This window comes from Drosophila miranda (genome assembly GCF_003369915.1).
Source record: "Drosophila miranda strain MSH22 chromosome Y unlocalized genomic scaffold, D.miranda_PacBio2.1 Contig_Y5_pilon, whole genome shotgun sequence".
In the NCBI taxonomy this organism is placed as follows: domain Eukaryota; kingdom Metazoa; phylum Arthropoda; class Insecta; order Diptera; family Drosophilidae; genus Drosophila; species Drosophila miranda.
In genome coordinates this window covers 30,201-35,709 of record NW_022881647.1, presented here as the reverse complement: position 1 = coordinate 35,709, position 5,509 = coordinate 30,201, and positions in this window count along the sequence as shown.

The window sequence follows — 5,509 nt, the reverse complement described above, 5'->3', positions numbered from 1 at the left end:
AAGGATCCGGATAAGGAGCTCATCGTAGTACCAGCTCAGTTGGAAAATGAGATTATATCAATAGCACATAAGCAAGGACATTTTTCAGTTAAAAAGACACAAGATATCATTGAAAAGTCGTATTATATTCCGAAGTTAAAAGACAAAGTATGGCGCGTAATAAATAGTTGTGTCGAGTTATCATTGTCATGAAAAACAGGAAAACGTGAGGTTATTTGCAACCAATAGACAAGGGTGATAGGCCGTTACAAAACGTATCACATTGATCACGTTGGACCAATGAAATGACTAAAAACAGTACAATATATACTGGTTCGTTGATGGATTTTCTAAGTTTGTTTGGTTATATTCTACACGTAGTACAGGTGTGAAGAGGTCTTAAGTGTTTGGAAATTCAGGGACTAGTTTTGTAATCCTAACAGAATAGTGACGGCTGCAGTTAATGCCCCGTCCCGTGAAAAATTGCAAATCTCTAACCATTAAATTGGACGTACAGGCTCAGTTGAGTCACTCCTGACTAGCGCGGATCTGCTCTGAACTCCCGACCCCATAAGGCGGAGTCAACCTCGCATGCCTCCCTGCTTGCATAGACAACCATGGATCATAATGCGACTGTACAACAGACAAGGACAACGGCTTATGAGTTGCACCCAACAAAATGAGTAAAAGTATCACACCCATAACGACGATCGACTCAGAAGCTTCAATAAAAGCAAAAAAATGGCGAGAACGCCAACTGGTGACGGACCGACGCCCGCTGCGCCCTCCCTGCCGGAGCAGCACCAAAAAGCTCAGGGCAGCACAGCGCTGCGCGATCTAGGACGAGAGATCACGCAGCTAGTGGAGATGCTCGAGATGGCAAGAGCGATCCATACACCAACCCATGTGGACTCGATCGAGAGCATAAGGGTGCTGTATGAGCTAGTTGCTATCCAGCTGCACGACGAAGGAGCTAAGGCGGTGATCAGGACCCACCAGTCCTCTCAGACGTCACCGATTTTCAGACCTCTCCAGAGCCTAAGAGGAAACAGGCTGCAGGTGCACCAACACCCCGGACAAAGAGACCAAGGCAGCGGTCGAGGTCCAGACCACACCAGGAGTAGCAGTTGAAAAGGACGCCCACGCTTAAAGGGAGAGAAAGGAGCCGGAGGAGACCCCATTCCTGACAGTGTCCAACCGACGCAGAAGGAAGAGGCCGCAAAAGCCGACTGGAGCGCTCGCGACAAGACGCGACCAGACGCCATCGCCATTGCCACCAAAGGTGAAAAGACCTATGCAGAGATACTGCGCAAGTTAGACGGACGAAAACCCTGCGTGGACTCGGTGATGCGGTCGCCAGGATCAGGAGACCCAAAAAGGAGAGCTACTACTACAGCTCAACAAGTCGGGAGAGGAGACGGAACGTTTAAAAGCCTGGTAGCCAATACGCTGAAGGAGCACGCAGAAGTCCGTAGCCTGTCGCACCGGGTGACCGTAGAGTGCAAGGACCTGACGAAATAACCACCACGGAGGATATATGCGAAGCTCTGAGAAGCCAGGTGGAATTGGCGGAGCTGTCTGCGGATGACATCCAGCTGAGAAAGGCATACGGCGGAACCCAGACGGCCACAATCAGGCTGCCAGCGGAGAGCGCTCAAAAGGCTCTGAAAATATGAGTCCTAAAAGTAGGCTGGGTAAGATGCAGACTGCGTGAGCGAATCAGCGTCACCAAATGCTTCAGATGTCTCGAGTTTGGGCATATGGCACGACAGTGCAGTAGCAAAGTAGATAGGTCCAAGCTGTGTAGAAGATGTGGAAAGGAGAACCACCTGGCAAAGGACTGTAGCCTGGAACCACAGTGCATGCTCTGCAAGGGAACGAGCGCAGACTGGAAGCACGTGGCCGGCACGGTAGATGCCCCCTGTTTAGGAACGCCCTGACTAAAAGATCAGCATGAGGTGTACTCAGCTGAACTTAAACCACTGCGAAGCTGCTCAGTCTCTCCTGAGACAAGCAGTCAGGGAGAGGAAGACCGAAGTCGTGCTCATCTGCGAGCCATTCAGGGCGATACCAGGAAGCGGTTGGACCAGCAGCAGTTTCGGCAAGGCGGCCATCTGGCCGTACAAATCCACCCCCAGGAAATATGCGCAGCCAACGAAGGATTTTTAGAGCGAGCTTAGAGAGGTAACCTTCTATAGCTGCTATGCCCCGCCGAGCTGGACCTAGCGCGCTTGCAAAGAATGCTAGCGCCTATAGCGGAAGACCCGCGCGAAGAGCCCCCGTAATAATAGCGGAGACTTTAATGCGTGGTCCGTAGAGTGGGCAGTAAGGAAACCAACGCCAAGCACGTGTCTGCTCGAGGAATTTGCGTCCTTGGACGTAATACTCGCAAACGATGGCAGGAAGCTAACCTACTTCAAGGCGGGTCGAGGGTCCATTATCGACCTAACCTTCATGAGCGTCTCACTCCATAGGGATCTACGTGGAGAGTAAGCGAGGAGTTTACGTTCAGCGACCACAGGCGATCCACTTCGAATGCGGAGCAGCAACGAAAAGACAGCTAGCCAAAACTACCGGACCTAAATGCACTGCGTCTCCTGATCACGCCGCTCCACCCTCTCCTTCCTCTGAAACTTTGCGTCGAAGCTGTGAAGCGCGGACTTTTGCATCCTCACCACGTTCTGCGCCAACTCTTTCATCTCCTTGTTGAGATAACGGGCGTCCCTCAGCATCTTCGACAATTCCGTCGACTTTTCTACCAGCGAAGCCAGGATCGACCGCAGATCTCCGTCGCCTTTGGTCCTGTACCGCTTTTGTCTGTGGAAGCACTGCTGAAGTCAAAGGATTGACAGGGACTTCTGCTGGTGCAGACACAGTCAGTGCTGGCAGCACTCTAAGGGGCGCCTTAAGTGGAGTTCCGGTACCAAGCTTAGCTGGACCGGCTTCTCAACTGCCTGCTCCCTGGGCCAAATGCCTCGGGGCGTCTGCCACTGTGGTGGGGAACGCTGCAGGCTAGTTCTCCTCTCAAAGACCCGCTTTTCCTCCTCCTCCATTCTTCCTGTTTGTAACTGCCAAATACTCGATTTTGAAATTAGAAATTTAAAAATTTAAAATTTGGGGCCCGCGCGATTTTCCGGTGGCGCTCAACTTTCAAACTGGTTGGCCCTATCTGGCAACCCTATGACTGTCCTACGCTGTCCGGCAACTCCGTGCTGTAAGCACTCTGCTCGATCAGCTGATCCGTAAATATAAATCGAGGCAAGTGAAGCGATTTGAGTGAAAGTTGTTTTTATTTTTCCTACCACCAACACGATGATAGAGAAATGCGCCAAAACCAACGATCACCCCCCCCTGGCCTATCTGCTCGTCTGCGTTTGCCCCTGCAACCAATGGAAGTCTCCGCCGCCAGCCACCATGCGCAGTGAGTACGGGACGCTGAAAGCCTGACTTGAACCGTCTTCTGTTTTGATTCCAGCGTGATACGGATTTTGTTTGTAGAAAACTCGGAGCTCGCTTGCAAACACGACCGCACTTGGGAAACTCAAACTCAAACTTCCAGGGACACACAGTGTGTATTCTAGTGAGTGCGGTCGTGTTTTTAAATCGTTTCCGTATAATTCAGTGGAAAACGTCGGAAGTTAGCCTGGGAAAGAGGCAAAGAGTAGTTAGCGCGAGCCATAGTAGTGCTGCGTTACTTACCTGCGCGGAACACAAGTCCGCAAGCAGAGAAGCGGCCACCTGGCCAATAGTACTGCCGAAATTCCGTGGGACGCCGTCGAGCCCTTGCCGAAGGGGGGGAAGGACTGCAGGTAAGTGCCTGTTTTCCTATTCTTCTTTGCTGTGATTCTTGCGCCACTTGTTGGTTGCTGCCTTCTTTTTGTTTTGGGCAAAATTGGCCAAGCACACCGCAAGTGGTGTTGGATAACGACGGAAGAACAGCTGACTGGAGCACGGAGCTAAGTGCTGGAAAACGACAGCGTCTGGCCAATAGAGGGCGCGGCCACAGCAACCGGAGTTGCAGATCAACGGCCAGATCGGAGATGAGCGATCAGCGGAACAAGCTGCGGCTTGCAGCACTCCGCTGACAAGCTCATTCGCCTGGATGAGGAGAATCCTTTCGCCGGAAAAAAAAATGCGCTGGCGCGATCGCCAAAACCAGCCGGCGGAAGCATGGAGGAGCGCGCAAGATCCTCTCCTCCAACGCTGCAGCGCCCCAAGAGAGCAAGCAGACCCGAAGAGAGCCATGGCGCATTTGGCGAGCTTGGCCAAAGGCCAGAGAGTTGAGGAAGCTGATGGTGCTCCCAAAGAGGTCCATCACGAACCCAATGAGGATCTGGTGGATGAGATCGAATATCTGCAGCGAGAGTTGAATCGTGCTGGCAGGCGATCTCTGCGGAGCAGCTGTAGCCAAGGTTACACAGCCGAAGTGACGAGAGGGCGGGAAAGAGGGCACGGCCAGAGCCCAGGAACACCACCACCGTCCCCGTCCCCGTCCCCGTCCCCAAGGCCGAAGAAGCCAAAACATGGACCCAAAAAGTAAAAAAAAAAAAAACGGAGAATAAGCCGCAGGAAGGCCAAATGAGGGACGCCGTAGCTCGCAAGGGACCGGAGACGCCCCAAAGATCGAGAGGTGGGTGTGGTGAAGTCGTAGCTAGGCAAAGGCCAAAGCCAAGCAGCAGCAACGACCAAGACCGCCACGCAGCGATGCAATAGTCATCGCCGCCACCAGCACTGTCTCATATGCAACATTCTAAGGAAGTCAAACAGAGCAAGTCTTAAAAAGCTAGGCAATCGGTGCAAGGGTGCGACGCACAGCAAAAGGAGAGCTGTTGCTGATGCTGGAAAAATCGGCGAACCCGAGAACCCACGAGTTGCAGGCAGCAGTCAAGGAAGCGCTAGGAAGCACGGTTGAAGTAAGGAGTCTTACCGAAACTGTCATCTTGGAGGTAAGGGACATAGACGAAGTGTCCACCCAAGAGGAAGTCCTAGCGGAACTCAAAGCGCAGGCAGGGGTGGAAATCTGCGAGGCCGCAGCCATCTCCATCAGACCAGCCTATAGGAGCCCGCAGACCCTGACTCTGAAAGTTCCACCGGCTATAGCAAAGCCCCTCCTGGAGAAAGGAAGAATTCGCCGGGGGTGGGGGTATTGCAGAATACGACCCAAGTCAACTCCCCGAAGATACCACAAGTGCATGGAGTTTGGGATACCGTTCTGAATGCGCAACACACCCTCAGGGCACACAGCCTCTGGACTGCGTTGCATTCTCGGGCATATGTTTTATGCTTCATTGCATCAACCCATATTGGTGCAGCGTACATTAGCGTTGAGCCAACTACGCTCGCTAGTAGCTTTCGCCTTGGCTGTTTTGGGCCTCCGGTGTTGGCCATGATGCGGGATAGGGCCACTGCCGTCTTTCCTGCTTTGCTGCTTGCATACGCCATGTGATGCTTGAAGCTGAGTCTGTGGTCAATCATGACCCCCAGGTACTTCAGGCTTGGACTGGAGCTAATAGTGCAGTCTCCTACTCGG